The sequence below is a fragment of the Mesocricetus auratus genome, unplaced genomic scaffold, assembly GCF_017639785.1.
Source record: "Mesocricetus auratus isolate SY011 unplaced genomic scaffold, BCM_Maur_2.0 Super-Scaffold_100013, whole genome shotgun sequence".
Classification (NCBI taxonomy): Eukaryota; Metazoa; Chordata; class Mammalia; order Rodentia; family Cricetidae; genus Mesocricetus; species Mesocricetus auratus.
Genome location: NW_024429196.1, coordinates 80,309,924 through 80,327,008, shown reverse-complemented (window position 1 = coordinate 80,327,008; position 17,085 = coordinate 80,309,924). Strand labels below are relative to the sequence as shown.

Below are 17,085 nucleotides of genomic sequence, written 5' to 3'. Positions count from 1 at the left end.
GCTAAGACACTTGCAAAGGACACAGAACCCCTTTTAGCCTCTTGTCAAAAAAGCAAGGGGTCCCAGTTGTAACAACAAAAAAGCAAAGCCAAATTGCTTGAACTTTAAAATGTATCACAGTTAGGGGAGACAGACTCAGACTAAGGAACTGTCCCAGATCAAAGGGCACAGAAGAGGCTTACCAGTTAAATGTGGCTCTAGATTACTGCCTGGGTGGAGATTACTCTTCTGTAAAAGGATTATTGGAATGACCGGCAAATTTCCGACTAAGTTTATCAGTTGAGGGCAGTGCCCCTTGGTGCAAAGTACTGGTATTGACCATTGCCCTGTGAGTTTGCAAAGGAATGTACCCTGAACTGTTTAGACATGGAGGAGCAGACAGCTAATAAACAGCGGTATGTGTACATATTTAGAGAGAAAGATAATGCCAGTGTGGTAAAATGAAAACAGTGAAGGATCCATGTGGGGGATTCAAAGGCTCTGCGTATTTTTTCTATGACTATTTCTCAATTTAAAAAAAAGCAAAAAGAAAATGAGCTTTCTGTGGTGACAGACATGGCTAGTAGTATGTCACTTAGAAGACATTTTTTGGGAGGGGGGAAATGTACTCATTCTGCTCCATTAGAAAAAGAGACATTTAAACCCATGGGTAGTTAAGAGCAGAGCTTCTTAAATAGATACTTCTGTCTGCAAAAGAGCATTCTGGGAATGGTGTTTGAGAGTGTTTACTGTTGCCATGGCAAAAGTCGTAAAGAAGTGCTTGTGTCTGCTCTTGAAATAAAACCTGGGTCTAAACTTTTCTAACTTGTTTAAAAAGTCTTCAAAAATGTGTCAGTTCCATAGAATTGTCATACAGAAAACTATTGCATCATAAAACCACCACCGAAGTGAAGGGCTTAAGGGAACTTGCTATCCCCGTGGCCCGGGTGCAGACAAGAGGCTAAAATGCTCTCACTGAATGTTCTGCCTACCCATTCTGTCCACAGTGAGGGAGGCAGAAGTTGCCTGACCATCTCCACTCCAGGACTGGGGTCTAGACAAGGACTGGCCAGGCATCTTTTTTTTCCCTTCTCTCCCCAGATGCACTGTTGGGGTTTCTTCGGTGTCTCGGTGTGTCAGACAGGCAGGCGTGTGTCCTAAGAAGGCAGGGTGGCTGCCAATCTCCAAGGGGAACATCCAGCTATGGTGGTTGACTTTTCCAAGTTGCTGGGCTGCTGATGCCCAGTGTCTAGCTGAGCATTACTGTTGAGTGTGTCTGGGAGAGGGCTGACAGAGAGACTTCTCAGTGTGAGCGAGCAGGGACCTGCCAGTGCACGTAGGGCCTGGTAAGGAGGCTCAGGTCATCTGCTGCCTTCAGTGCAGGGTCCCAGGCCTTTGGACTCAGCCTGGAGTCTGTTCCGTTGGCTCTGTGGCTCCTGGGCCTTTCTACGCTACTGTCCTCCAAGGCAGGAGAACTGACTATGGGGCCTCCTCAGACCTTAGCTGTTTTGTTCATCTTGAGATCCCTGTCGGACACATGGACAGAAGTCAAAAGGCTCCCATGACAGAGTGTGAGGTCGGACGGTATTACTTTTATGATATTCCTCCGGCTGAAGCAGTGATGGTCCGTCTGAGGTTCAAGGGGACAGAATAGACACATGTCTGTGTTGTGTGATGGCATGTGTGTGGTTATATTTGCTACCAGAATTTTAAGCCTGATTTGTTATAAAAGAATTTAAAGTGACAATTCTGATTAATCCGTAGGAAAATTGCATTGGAAATGGGTATTTGCCAGCTAGTCTTTAGGAAAAGACTTTGAAGAATTGGGATATAGTTAAAACTAGGTGCCATAGTCTACTGAGGACAGTGGGAGACAGCCCTTAGGTCTTCCTGTAGAGAGGTCTCTGTGCTTAAGCATTTTAAGACATACATTTAGAACTAGAGTTTGAAATGGCTGTATCAAAAAATTAAAGTCTTTTTTTTCTCTTTTGAGACAGAGTCTCACTGTGTAGCCCTGGCTGGCTTGAGCTGACTTGAAGCCTGTAACTCAGAGATCTACCTGCCTCTGCCTCTCGAGTGCTGGGGTTCCAGTGCCCGACCTTTGTCGTGAGTACTGAGGATCTGAACCCAGGTCTCTGTGGTTTCAGGGCAAGCATTTTACCTCCTGAACTATCTCACAGTCAAGTTCATGATGCTTTTTAGAGACTGTTAGAAGGACCCGGGCATTAAGTTAGAGATCTTGTTTTGTTTTTGATTTTCGATAATTGGATACAACCTAGAATGGTGAAACAGGGGAGCAGGCGTTTTTGTTCTTTTAAGCCAAAGAGTACATTTCATCCATAACCACAATGGGGTAAGAGTTTTGTTTGTTTTCTAACTAAATTTACAGGCTCTTGTCCTACTCATTGTTGTTCGCAACTAACCAGTGACTTTTAAGGTAAGCGTTAATTTTATTAAGTGGCCAGGCAATAGACAGGGTCATTTCCACTGTGCAGATGTCCTGCTCCTGAGACAGTGTGAGCTCACTTATGAAGGCAGTGGGTGTGGTGTGCACAGGCTATTCTCTCTGGATGCTGCTTAACCAGCAGGAGATAGCAGGTGCTGTGGAGCATCCAGCCAGGGTCTCCTTGAGTAGAGAATCTACAGTGGAGAGACTCAGCAGAACAAACAGGGCTGCTGGGCTGCGGTGGGGAGTGCCCTTAGTGACAAGCTCCCCTCCTTTAATTTTCGATTAATTAATGGTGGAGAGAATTTTTTAATAACAAATGATGGAGAGAGTTTTTCTTTTTTAATAAGTATATGATATGATTAATGGCAAAACAGAAAAGCAGAGATTTGAGCGTGTTCTTTCAAACTTTCACAGTAAAAAAAATTAAAATTCTCAGTCTCACTGTGAATAAATAAAAATCAGATGAAGATGGTGACTGGAAAGACAGCTCAGTGGTTAAGAGCACAGGCTGCCCCTATGGAGGACCGGGGTTCAGTCCCTAGCACCCACAGGGCAGTTCACAAGCATCCGAAACCCTAGTTCCAGGTGACCCGATACCATCTGACCCTGTGGGCACCAAGCACGTCCATGGTGCTCATCATGTACATGTGCTGGCAACACACCCACACATATAAAATAAAATATATAAGCCTAAAAATTTTAGATAAATGGAAATGAAAACACTCTGGACTAATGCCCACTCGCAGAGAAGAGGCTGTTCTAGCTCCGCGTGTAGTCTAGCCTTGCTTCCTTGAAGAAAGCCATGAGAGAGAGAGAGCTCACACAGCAGGCTATTGAATCCGTACTGTGAATTGCCCCTAAGTCAGAATCACTTTTCGTAAATCCTGAGCACAATCAGGGCTTGAAATATAGCCCCACTGTATGCCTCAATTCACTGGCATTTCTCCAAAGAGACCAAACAGAACTTCAAATATTATTTCAGAACACTGACAGAGAAGGGAAGAAGAGAGATTGATTTTGTTTTAAATGACCAGCGCAGGGATCTCTGCATGGGATGGCCCTTCCTCTGCCTTATTCCAGTGGCTTTTGTTTTTGCCAATTAGGGGGAATCACCTGGATTCCAAAGTCGGGGGAAAACGTTCTAACGGAGCAAAGATGGAAGGAGATTCGGGGGCCCCTCAGCAGCTGTCCTGGTGTCAGCCAAAGTTACAGGCAGGAACAGCTGCACGGGGCCATGTGGGTCCTCGTCAGAAAGCAGCAGGAACGGCCCAGCGCCTCCAGACTCGGGAATGTCAGAAAAGAGGCTTGACCTTCTGGGGCAGCCCTGGTGTCTACAGCCAGGGGGAGTCTGAAGATGGACCACAACCAGGGTCACCAAGGAAAACCAGAACCAAATTCTTGAGACAGGGAAGGAGGCATCCGCAGTGTGGCAGGTGCCCAGGTCTGGGGTGGAGGTGGGTGTGTGGGATGGGTACAGGTCAGTCTTGGAGTCTGGAAGGCAGGACTGGAGGTCGCGCTGGCTGACTGCATCGCGTTCACAGGAAAGGGCTTGAGCAGGACAGCAGCGGATGGAACGGATCTAGTGCCGAATCCAAAAGAACTCTTTAAAAACAGCCAGGAGCCCCTGGGGTGTTGTGGGGGGCAGACTTCAAGCTCTAAACCTAGGTCACAGTAAAATGCTTTCCATTCTGATTGGTGTCCTCATAGGGATCATCAAGGGGTCTAACACGGACCCAGATGAAATGCTATCCCCACTGACATTAAACCTCTTTCTATTATGGGACAGATAGTAAGTAAGCCTTGTTAACTGAAACCCTGGGTATGTTTACCTCTCCCAGACTTTAAGGGACCCACTATGATAAAGCCCTGGGTTTGGATACAAAGGACAGTGTTCTTGTCTTCCTTCCCTCCCTCCCCCACCTCTCTCTGTGTCTGTCTCTGTCTCTCTGTATCGTGTGTGTGTGTGTGTGTGTGTGTGTGTGTGTGTACATGCGCGCACATGCATTTTCATGTACACGTGTTTGGCTGTAGTTTATTTTTTGCTTTTGATGGACACCATGTGGCTCAACAAACACAGTACATTAGCAGGCAGAACACCACGCCCCCTCCAATTCTCCACCCCCTCCCACCCTTGTCATCCGTTCTTTCAGAGACTCTTCATGTTTACACAAATACCTGCAAATTCCTGTGGCGATCTCTTTCTTGTTTACTACAAGTGACACCATGTTGTGTGCCGATGTTGCTATTTTTACTTCAGCATTTGTAGCCTTCCATTATATGGATGCATCATAGATCATTTACCCACAGTCCATTCGAGGGGGGTCCTCCCTATTCTCCCTTGACTGGCAACAGTGTTGCCAGGAATAACACTGTATACACTTAGACAGTAAATTGTCACATTGTCACAAGTGGGATCACATAGCTGAGCAGCAAGCATGTGGATTGGAGGGATGTGTGAACACCCAGTGTTTTCTGAGAGGCCTGAAGCATCTGGGAGAAGTCCCTGTGTCCTCACCGTCATGCACCTCCACAGCCCACAGCTTGTGTTCTCATCGCCCAGACAGGTGAGGAGAGTCGGTCTCAGTACAGTTTCATCGACCACAAGTGGGGTTGGCGTCTGTCTTGTCTCTCCCGGGGTCTGCACCACCCTCTGCCCACCCCCCTGTTTTGTTTGTTTCTACCGTGGAGCCTGTCCAGCCACTTGAGACCTCCACTGTCACATTCCTCAGCTTTAACCCCGCCGCATCTGACTCTTCCACACGAGTTATAATTCTTTGGCGTGGTTTTGTGTGTTCCTTGTTTGTTCCAAGTGTTAATAACTTCTAAAAATTTAAGCATAGTTTTAATATCAATTCAGAATTCTCATCAGACTGCTCTGTCAACTGAGTCGTCTCAACCACCTTTGGACCCTACACTAGATGACTGCTGTTTGATTTCAGTTGACAGCTCATCTTCCTATTATTGTGTATTCTTTAAAAAAAATCATACATATTGCATTTGTACCATCTCTACTCCACCTCTCTGCCTCCAACTTCTCTGTTTTTCCACTCCCTCTTAAATTTATGATCACATGTATACATACATACATCACACACACTGCACACACACACATACACACAGGTATATACATGAATGATCATACATCATATATAGATGTAGGAGGCACGGTTGTTCTTGTGCTCACAGACAAGCAGTAGGGGACCCTGACATGTTAAACACACAGGGTTGTTCCTTCAAATGAAGGGATGTATACCATGTTATCTGCCCAGAAGTCTGGGAAAGGATGTAGTGATTATCCTAGTGACCCTTGCCCTATCTGAGAGACTAAAACCACATTGGACCTTCCCTGAGACCCTTATCGTGAGCTTGTTTTTCTCAGTCTATACAGCCCGTCTTTATAGAAGGTGTCTTGTCGTGGTATATTTATGCACTGTGTGAAGATGTATTGCTGTGGTTGGGGTGATAGATAACTGGATGACCAATAGCTAGGCAGGATTTCTGGAGAGAGAGGGGGAGGGAGGGAGAAAGAGAGAGAGAAAAAGAGAGAAGGAGAGGAAGAGGATGAGGAGTCAAGGCATGTGGATTACATCATCCAGACAGCAGGGAGATACTGATGAGGTCAGACATGCAGTATAGAGTAGAGGTAACTGAGCCACATGGAAGAATATAGATTAATAAAGGCAGGTTAATTTAAGTTGTAAGAACTAGTGGGACAAACCTAAGCTAATGGCCTAGCTCTCATAATTAATAATAAGTCTCCATGTCATTATTTGGGGGCTGACAGTACAAAGACTCATTACAGTGTCACATGTACTTTATAAAGAGTATAAATATGGTCACCGCCATTATTTACTTGGCTTAACTCAAGAAGATATATGTATGCTTATATGTATGCTTTATTCTCCCATAAGATTGAGTTAATAGTCACCAGGAAAGTTTTCACCAAATTGTTCCGTGTGCTTAAATATGCCTAAAATAAATGACTGAGGGCCAGACTCCCAAAGTTTGTACTGACACCAGCCACTTAGTTGAACCAAACCCCTGCACATGTCAAGCTAAATCCCCTTGGTGGTGTTCTTATGCATACATGTTTAGGGCTGATAACTTGGAGTGGGATAACCTATCACACATCTTGTTCCTGGAGAAGAATGACTCTCTCAGAAGCCGTTAATTGCCTATTCTTTTTCATCTAGGCGTGGGACTTTGTGAAGTTCCGCCATCCAAGTTGACATGTCGACTGCTATCATCGTTGTCTGGGTCTTGTTTGGGAAGCCGTGGGTGTGGCTTCCTGTCGTACATAGGAGACATTTTCTCCCAGCAGATATCCTGGTCCTCTGGCTCTTACACCCCCTCTCCTTTCTTTGATGTTCCATGAGCCTTAGACATCCTGGCAAGCTTGCAGAAAAAGAAATATTGAGCCCTTAGTCTGTCCTGCCACTCCATGCAACACCTCGAGTGGCTTGCTCTGCACCAAGGTCTCCAGTCCTTCCCCAAGTCTGCCTCTTTTGCCGTGGTCTTCTCTTTCTCTCGGGTCCCCTGATAACTTTTCGTGTCCTTTAGGGATTCCCCAGCAGCCCAAAAGCACCTCATCATCAGCGGTTGTTGTAGTTAGTGAAAGGTTTCTGTACCCTGTTAATAAGTCTCCTCTCCACAGGTGCGGTAAAGCCAACTCAAGCTGAGTTAAAGATAAAAGACAAGGCATACTGGGCAAAGCATTCCCTGGTGATCTTTTGTGCCCCCTGCCCCAGAGATGAGATGAGGGAGAGGAGACTGGGGAAAACTAGGTGCTTGCTCCCTGGAAGGCAGTTTAAAGACCCTGTAGGTGTGGTCCTCTAGGGGAGGAGCTAGCTTTCTGAGAGGGGCAGGGTTTGGGATGGGGTTGGAGTCGGGCAGAAGCAGAGCTTCCAACTGAGCAGTTAGGGTTTCTACTTCTACGATGAAACACCATGACCAAAATCAAGTCGGGGAGTGTCTTAGTTAGGGTTTCTGTTGCTGTGTAAGTGATACCATGACCGTGGTAACTCGTATAATTGAAAAAACATTCAATTGGGTGTCTCTCTTACCGTTCAGAGGTCCAGTCAATAATCAACATGGTTGGAAGAGAGATGCAAAGTCCCAAGAATGATTATCCAAAATGTTCCCCCTTCTCCATGCTGGGGTTTTGTCTGTCTTTTAGGAGTTGTACAGACAGTACAAGGGAAGGAGGACCTGGGGATAACGTGACTTCTCTACTTTTCTTTTCTGCCCTGTGGAACATTAGATTCTCTTTTCCTGAGCTCTCTTTGTTTATGGACTGAGAATGCGTTTGTTTATTAAGCTAATTAAATTATTTTTGGAACATAAACAATGCTAGATAAGGGACTCAACACTGTGAGCCGCTCTGTCTCTCTCTCTGTGCTAACAAACGGTCAGTGTCGTAGTAAAAAGCGCATCTCTGTCTAAATAAGGCAAAAATGATGCGGTCCCCATCTGATGGAAGCAGGGTGCAGACAGAGCACCCAGCCGCCTCTGCTGCCCCCAGTGCACACCCGGGACCTGCGCAAAACCCCCTTTATGCAGCAGAGACCACATGTTCATTTCAAACAACAACAGCAAAAAGAACAGCTTTTATACTGGCTCAACACCCACAGTGAAGAGAGAGGTAGGTCCAGTTGTGAGAACGCCAGGTGGAGCCTTCTTCAAGTCTGCCTCCATATAAAGGGCCAGCATACACGTCCTGGGAAAACCAGCTTGAGTTTCTGCTCATTACATAGAGCCCTGAAAATCACCTTCTAGAGCAGTGGTTCTCAACATGTGGGTCATGACCCATTTTGGGGGGAAATCACACATCAGATACTGACATTATGATTCACGCAGTAGCGGAACTATAGTTATGAAGTAACAACGGAAACGACCTTGTGGTTGGGGGTCACCCCAACACAAGGAACCGTATCAAAGGGTCGCAGCATCAGGGATGCGAGAACCACTGCTCCAGAGGATGAAAGAGCAGTTCATAAACTTTTAGAAAATGGATGTTCCATCTAAATGTCACGTTGCATTCTTTGGTTTGCGACACGAAAGCCAGGGCTTTGGTGACTTGCGTCAACCTCTCTGAATGCACACACAGGAGTCTCCAGAACAGTACTGAAGGTAAATGATAGGAGGAAACTCTTTTTTATCCTCCGAGCGTACTTCCACACACACTCGGGGCCACGTTGTCTTTTCCTGCGTGTGCACGTGTGTCCTGTATGCACGCACGTCTGTGGGCCGGTGGGTGTGCGGGTGCAAGTGTGTAGGAATACCTGTGCAGGTGTTTGGAGACCAGAGGGCAGCATCAGGTGCCTTTCTTGATGACTTTCCTCCTACTTTATACATTGGGCAGAGTCTCTCATCTTAACCCAGAACTCACCAAGCCCAGCTAGCCATCTTGCTCTGGAGATCCTCAGCCCTTCCATCCCGATTTCTAGGATTGCAGTTGGGGATGCTACACCACCTTGCATTTATTATGAGGCTGGATCTGCCTGCCTTTGCCTCTTGTGCCCTGGGACTGAAGGCATACACTACCACGCCTAGTGACCCCCGCGTTTTGAAATCTACTGTTTGTACTTGCTTCCTGTTGGCTTCCCTGGTTTGTTAGTGGCTCTGTGGGGGAAGTGAGGAGGATCTATCTATCTATCTATCTATCTATCTATCTATCTATCTATCTATCTATCTATCTATTTTTTATTGTCTCTGGGATACAAGCCTGAATGTATGAAGACACAACAATACTTTTAAAGCTTTATTTACTTTTTACTCTTTATGCATGAGTGCTTATCCATGTGTATGAGCATGCCTGGTGTCCATAGAGGCCAGAAGAGAGTGTGAGATCCCTTGGAGCTAGAGTTACAGCGTGGATGCTTGGAATGGAACCCAGGTGCCCCGCAGAAACAATCTATGGTCTTAACTATTAGGCCATCTCTCGAGTCCACACTGCACAGTTTCTTTCTGCTTTTAAAGAAGTAACTAAAACAAGCTACTCAACTTTGAAGTTACTTCTTTGGGTAAAAGAGATGAGAGAAATGGCCTCCAGGCCTGTTTCAGCCATTCCCCCACGAATTTCTGTTTCCTCCTTGTCACATCCCCTAAGCAGCAACACAGTGGGTCCCCCCCACCGCCACCCCTGTAAAGGGCACCCACAAGAGGGTGGTTTCACCAAAGTGGGGGAGTGAGACATGGCTCCTGTGCTCTCTCTGGCCCTCCCTCCAAAGTGCTACCAACCAGCACCATGTTGGTTCCTAACATCTGCACCCTTCACCCTCTTCATGGTCTTCTCTTGTCTTTATATCCAGCCTCTCGCCATCTTTCTCGGTTGGCCTTTCTTCTCATTGCCAAAGGACAGCGGGAATTGGCGTGTAAGGCAGAGCTATGGAATTCCATGTTCGTGAGGAAGAAGGAGTGCCGGGGGATGGTGTGAGGAAGAGACAGGAGTGTGTGTGTGTGTGTGTGTGTGTGTGTGTGTGTGTGTGAGAGAGAGAGAGAGAGAGAGAGAGAGAGAGAAAGAGAAGACTGTGTGTGTGTATGAGAGAGAGGACTCTGTGTGTGTGTGTGTGTGTGTGTGTGTGTGTGTGTGTGTGCGCCAGAGACAGGACTATGGTGAGAATATGAGACAGAGAGCAGTGTGTGTGTGTGTGTGAGAGAGAGAGAGAGAGAGAGAGACAGAGGAGAGAGAGAGAGAACTTTGTGTGTGCATATGTGTGTGTGAAAGAGAGAGAGGACTCTGTGGGTGTGTGTGTATCAGAGGCCTGTGTGTATGAGAGAGAAAGACAGAAGACAGAACTCTCTGTCTCTGTCTCTGTCTCTCTCTGTCTCTGTCTCTCTCTCTGTCTCTCTCTCTCTCTCTCTCTCTCTGTGTGTGTGTGTGTGTGTGTGTGTGTGTGTGTGTGTGTGTCAGAGACAGGCAGGACTGGGTGGCTCATGGATGACACCAGCATGTTTCTCATGGCTAGGAAGTCCAAGACCACAGGATCTAACTGAGGTCCACTTCCTGCTCCACAGACAGTGCCTTCTTGCTGTGTCCTAACGGAGGGACAAGGCAGATGTCTCGGTTCCTCCCTTAAGGGTACCAACCCTGTCCCTCGGGACACCGTCCTTAGTCCCTCATTGCTTCCCTAAGTCCCAGTCTCCTGACACCATCGCAACCGGTGCTAAGCTTGAGCAGACGCGTTCGGGTGGAGGGGCTGCGTTGGCTATTTTCCTCGTTCCTGTGGCAAAAACACCCAGCAGGGAGCAGTTTCAAGAAGAGATGCTTTATTGTGGTTTTTTCAGCTGGAGAGGACACTTCTGTCAATGCCACCCGAGGAGCAGGCCAGATGGACACAGTGCATCTGCTGTCGGGAGGCAAAGCATGAACAGGAGGTGCAGAAACGGCCGCGCAGCTGAAAGCACTGGCTTCTTTCACAGACCGGGCCTCGGTTTCCAGTACCCACAGGGTTAGATCACAACTACCGTGAAGTCGCATCTTCTGGCCACTATTGGGTACTGGCTGCGCGAAGTCCACATAAACTCACTCGGGTATTCACACACAGGTAAAAAAACAAAACTAGACAATAAGTAATCTCAAGTCCTGTTTACTTCCTCTAGGAGTTCCACAACTTCCCCCCAAGCAGTGTAGCCATCAAGGGGCCGAGTGTTCAAACACACAAGCCTGTGGGAGACATCGCACGTTCGAAACACACTGGAGGCACAGCGTCCACAGCCTAGGATCCTGCTGCTCATTCCCCAGACCCTCCCTTGTCAGAACCTTCAGCTTCATAGATATCCCAGGGCGAATTCCCAGACACGTTGGGAGGCCCAATCTGTTTCTCCGAGGCTCACAAGCATATGACGGCGTGCTGTGGTGCTGTGGTGCTATGGTTGGACGTCAGAGGAGCTGACGGTCAGGGGAAGACGCTGATGGGAGAGCAGAGATGGGGTGCAGTAGACCCTCAAGTGTCTCTAAGGCAGTGGTTCTCAACCTTCCTAACACTGTGACCCTTTAACACAGCTCCCCACGTTGCGGGGACCCCCCCCAACCAGAGAATCACATCGCTGCTAATTCATACTGTCATTTTGCTAATCTTAGGAGTTGTAGCGTAAACATCTGATATACAGGATATTTGATATGTGACCCCCCCCCGAATGGGTCACGACCCACAGGTTGAGAACTTCTGCTCTAAGAGCTTCCTTCAGCAGAAGATGAGGTCACCAGAGCCACTCGGTGGCTGGTGGCAACGCGTTGTCCCCCTTTTGTGGCAGCCAAATGCTGGCAGGGACTGACATTTCTCACCTTCACAACCCTCCAAGGAAAAAGGAAACTTGGGGTGGTCAAAAGGTCCAGGCAGACCCAGCAGGCCGTGAGGTGAGGGCCCCTCATCAAAGCAAGCACTGTGCTATCCCAGCTTGGCCTGAAGGATGCCCTGCAAACATCTGAACCTGAACTTGGGCCTGGAGGCTCAGGTCCTGGGGAAGCCCAGGGGGCTCATCTTCCCATCCGCCTGAGGCAGCGCTAATGGAGAAACTCTGCCAGGTGCCTGGGTGAAATGCCTCACAGACCGTTGTAAAACCAGGGTCCGTGGAGGCTGTCTGGGCCAGGGGGGCTGGCACACATGTTACTTTTTCCACTGCCACAGGCCAGGCAGGAGGCCGGGCCCCCCAACTCGGGCCTTGTTTCCGGTCCCCACACCTGTAGCCCCCCAGTTGTTAAACTGCCCACATGCCCTCCTGGGTTTATTGAGTGGAACCACGCTTAATACCTGGCTGGCATGCTGGAGGCCTTCTGTGTCCTATATCCCGAGTCAAAATGGTTCATATCTCCTGGCCCTGCTGGAAGAGGGGACCGAAGTGACATGCTGAATTCTAGGCCGCCTGATGACTAGCTTTGGCTGGGAAGATGTTTCTCCCCTTCCATCGTCCATCAACACTGGGTCTCTGGTGTACTGTCTGTCTGTCTGTCTGTCTCTGTCTCTGTCTGTCTCTCTCTCTCTCTGTGTCTCTCTCTCTCTCTCTCACACACACACACACCTCACACTCACACAGCATCTGAATTTTGGCAGAGGACGTTTCCATCTGGAGGGGGATGGGAGGCAGGCCAGGCCAACTCCTTCCCAGGCTACAGTCGCAGCTGGGATGACCTCATGACTCTTAAATGGCTGGCGGGACTCGGAACAGGGCTGGGATTGTATTCAGGGAATGGAAGGCAGCAAGTGTGGCAGATGCCAGGCCAGCCTCGACAGCCTGCTGCACTATTATTTCCACTATTAGTATTAGAAAAAAATCAATCTCATCTCCAGTGCGAACCCCCTGAGTACTTCTGCTGGCTTCTTGCAGCTGCTCCAGTGGTGGCGAGTGGGGGAAAGTCTTCCAGGGCCTGGGATGCAGTCAGGTGTGAGATGGAAAAAATGTTAGCATGGAACCACTTTTCAGATGGGTTTTAACTTTTATGGCAAACAGTGACTTTTTTTTTTTTTTTTTTTTTTTGCACGTGAGTGTCGAAAGGATCCCAAATCGGCTTGACAAAGACGTTTGGGCTGAAGTAGGGATGGTGCAGGTGACATTCCTACTTTACCCATTGGAACCACAAAACCGCCTAAAGCCCAGTGTCACGACTACCTCGACCAGCAAGGAAGACACGACTCAGGAATCCTTCTCATCAGCGGTTTATTCAGGAACCTTGAGACAGCGTGGAGGCAGCCACGGGAAAAACCCCTCCTGCTCCCTAAATAGCCGAGGCCAGCCAACCCTGAGCAGCCACGTGTGTGCAAGCCATAGGCTCACCAGAATGCATAAGCAATCTGATGATGATGGCGTGACCCCGGCGGGATGGTAGCAGGCCAAATAAGGAGTTGTTTATTACCGAGCGCACTCACCGTCGGGATGGTGGAATGTGGAAGCCTGCACCATCTTTGAGGCGCGGTGTGGCGCAGCTCTCCACAGTTCCCCCTTTTTGTTTTTATATAACAAAGGTGGGTGAAGATAGAGGCCCGATCTCTGGTGTGCAAAGCTGGGATAATGTACAGGGGACACCTACAGACTCTACGCCTGTGGTGACCCTGACCCATCCTGTACCTGTTTTCCCAGGGGAAGGATCTTGGGTACAACCTTCATGCAATCGGGCTTGTCTTCCGAGGGTAGCTTAACTGCTTACAAGCAAACCCTCGTGCAGTGCTTAGCCTTGCACCCCGACCGGAGAAAATTAGTTTTTAAAGGTAGCCAGCCAGGCTGAGGGGGACTAACCTTCTTCAATAGCAGCAAACGCTTGCATGACCATCATTGCATTACGGTGCTGATTAGACTGAGCATTACAGAAGCACTACAGGCATACCAGGGAGGCTGTGGCCATCAGGCCAAGTAGGGACCCTATCCCCGCCCACTCCTTTAAGTGTTCCATGGTGGCCCTGATCCAGGAGGACAATCCTTCTGCGATGCTGGAATTGACGTGGGTGGAGTTCACTGTCACTATGGCTGTGCGCAGTTGGTCAAGTTCCTTTTCAAATTCCCCTGACCAATTACCTAGAAGATAACTGGAAAGTTTAGACAAATTAGCAGCATGTATATAATTTTCAAACTGTACGCTGGTAAAACAAAGACTGGGATATTTAAAAGACCCTTATTCTTCCCTACCATATCTGGGGAAAAGGTGAATAGTTTATCTTCATTTGTCCAATTCACTTGTCCAGGGCCAGGCCTCCCCCTCAAAGTGGCCCCAGCATCGGGGTGCCCACCTTGGTTGAGTAGGAGGGGTATCATTACTCCTCTTTGCTACTACTGGCCATGAACCATTAATCCAGGCCACATTGGTAGAGTAATTTGTGATAAGATGCATCTGGCAGGTGGTGGAATTACAACTTTGACTCTGTCCGGATTGATATTTATCTTTATCAAAAAACCATCCTGCAGTATGGCAGGCTAACTTAATGCAGGAGCTGTTGGTCAAAATGTAAAACACAAACTTTCCTTTTCAGGAAAAGTCCGGTTTTCCCCTATAGGGGATGCCTGGGTATCTAAAGGAAGGGAGGGCAGGTTAAGCTTGCTTGAGGTGGTAAACAACCAAGGGAAAACTTGCGCATTATGGCGGACCAGCATCGGCATTGGAAAGGTCGATAGAATCCCCCAGCGAGGCTCCGCCACCTCCATTGTCATTATCATCATTATCATTGGAAGGCATGGGGTGAGTGGCCTGAGTGGCATTTGCATCATTTGGATCCAGCGGCGTCTGCGCCTTCCTCACCAGTCGTTCTGGAACCCACACGGGGTCTTGTTGGTCCTGTGGAAAAACACAAACAGAACCTCGTGCCCAAGTCAGCACGGGATCAGGCCCATGCCATGTGCCTGTCAAGATGTCCTTCCATTTTACCAAGCCTTTGCTTGGACCATGGGGGTCTTGATGCCTGTCAGCTGCAGAGCGACCTTGAGCATCCAAATTTAAAAAATTTATAGTAAAGAGGGCGAGAGAAAGCCTCTCTTTTGGGGTGCGGCCATAGCCTATTCCCCCTTTTTGTTTATTTAGACATTCTTTTAGAGTGCAATGGACACGTTCTACTATGCCCTGACCTTGTGGGTTATATGGCAATCCATGATGCAGTTGAACCTCCATTTGTTTGCAAAAGGAGGCAAAGGACTGAGTTGTATAAGCTGGCCCATTATCAGTTTTCAGCTGCCTGGGTTTTCCCCAGGCTGCCCAAGCCTCCAGGCAATGGGTGACAACATTGCGAGCCTTTTCGCCTGATAGAGGGGTGGCATGGATAATTCCAGAGCAGGTATCAACAGATACATGGACATATTTTAGACTGCCAAATTCAGCAACATGAGTAACATCCATTTGCCAAACCTTTAAGGGGAGCAATCCTCTAGGATTTACTCCGAGACAGGGCAGATGATGATGGACGGCACATTGAGTACAATCCAAGATGACTTGTCGTGCATCAGCCCAGGAGAGATGAAACTTCTGTTGTAAGGTTTTGGCATTTACATGAAAATTTTTATGAAAATCTCTGGCTCTATCCAGGGTGGAACAAAGGAATATATACTCCATTCTGGTCCATTGATCAACTTTATTATTGCCCTCACTTATGGGGCCCGGGAGGCCCGTATGTGCTCTGACATGCTGTATGAAAAAACAACACTTTCGATGCCAGATCAAAATTTGAAGCCTTTGAAACAGGGTGCAGACCGGACTGCTGGACCTAATAGGGCCAGCAGCTTCCAGTACCTTTATAGCATTAACCACATAGGCAGAATCCGAAAGAAGATTAAAGGCAAAAGAACAATTTTCAAAAACCTTAACAACAATCTCTAGTTCTACTACTTGGGGAGAGCCGGGTTGAAACTGTATCTGAACGGGTTCCGAAGAGCCCACCATATAGGTACCACATCCTGTTTTTGAGCCATCTGTGAACACATTGGGGGCACCTGGGACTGGAGCATTGGAAGTTATTTTTGGAAAGACTACCGGGTGCTCCTTAAAAAATCCTATTAATGGATGTTTTGGATAATGATTATCTATATCCCCTTTAAACCCACACCTTAAAATGGCCCAATCATCAATAGTGGTGCAAAGGACATAAATTTGATCATTGGTGTAGGGCACAATGATCACTTTTGGGGCTATGCCAAAATGTTGTAAGCATTGTTGGATGCCATTTTGAGCCAATCTAGCCACCACGGTGGGATAATACTCAATAGATTTAGCAGGGGATATGCTTGGATAAATCCACAATAAAGGTCCATCCTGCCAAAGCAGGCCCGTAGGCTGATAATATGTGGGAAGTATACATACAAAGACGGGTTGTCCCTCCTTGCATCTTTGTAGGAAGGCATCTTGTAGTCTCTCTTCCACCCTACGTAGGGCGAGCCTTGCTTCAGGGGTTAACTGTCTGGGGGAATCCAAGGCTGGATCTCCATTTAAGAGATCATTCAAGGACTTTAAATCATAATTAGGGAACTTAATAAAACACCTAATCCATTTTATTTCTCCTAGCAACTTTTGAAAATCATTTAAGGTTTTTAAATTATCTTTTCTTAACTCGAATTTTTGTGGAATAATATGATCTCCGATAACCTTTGTGCCCAAATAATTCACCATTTTTCCTTTTTGAATCTGTTCGGGAGCCACAAGCAATCCCTTATTCTCCAATAAAAACATTAATCTAATAAATGCCTTTTCTAAAAATTTTTCTTCCTTGGCAGCTAACAGCACATCATCCATATAATGAAAACATCTTAGGATGGGGAATTCCCTTCTTAATGGCTCAATGGTCTGTCCTACATAGAGCTGACACATAGTGGGGCTATTGGCCATTCCCTGGGGCAACACAACCCATTCAAATCTCTGATCGGGCTCTTCATGATTTAAAGATGGGACAGTAAAGGCAAATCGTTTACAATCCTCCGTATGGAGAGGGATAGAGAAAAAACAATCTTTTATATCTATTGCAATAACATGCCAAGACGCCGGTAAGGCAGAAAGTAACGGCAGCCCTCGCTGTACAGGGCCCATTGCTTGCATTTGGCTATTTATGGCTCTCAAGTCCTGTAAGAGGTGCCGTTTTCCTGATTTTTTTTAATGACAAAGATGGGCGTATTCCATGGCGACAGGGACGGCCTTATGTGTCCCAAGGCAAGCTGTTCAGCGACTAAGGTTTTTGCTGCACTCAATTTCT

The 17,085-nt window shown here is 47.4% G+C and overlaps 1 long non-coding RNA gene across 1 annotated transcript in view; it reads left to right on the top strand.

Moving 5' to 3' along the window:
- Window positions 1-16,580, top strand: part of LOC110342513 — a 30,159-nt gene extending 13,579 nt beyond the window's left edge. Inside the window, exons 3-4 of the long non-coding RNA XR_002384618.2 lie at window positions 10,715-10,974; window positions 12,914-16,580. This is a non-coding gene — a long non-coding RNA (uncharacterized LOC110342513). The remainder of the gene's footprint in view (window positions 1-10,714; window positions 10,975-12,913) is intronic.
- Window positions 16,581-17,085: the final 505 nt, after the last annotated feature.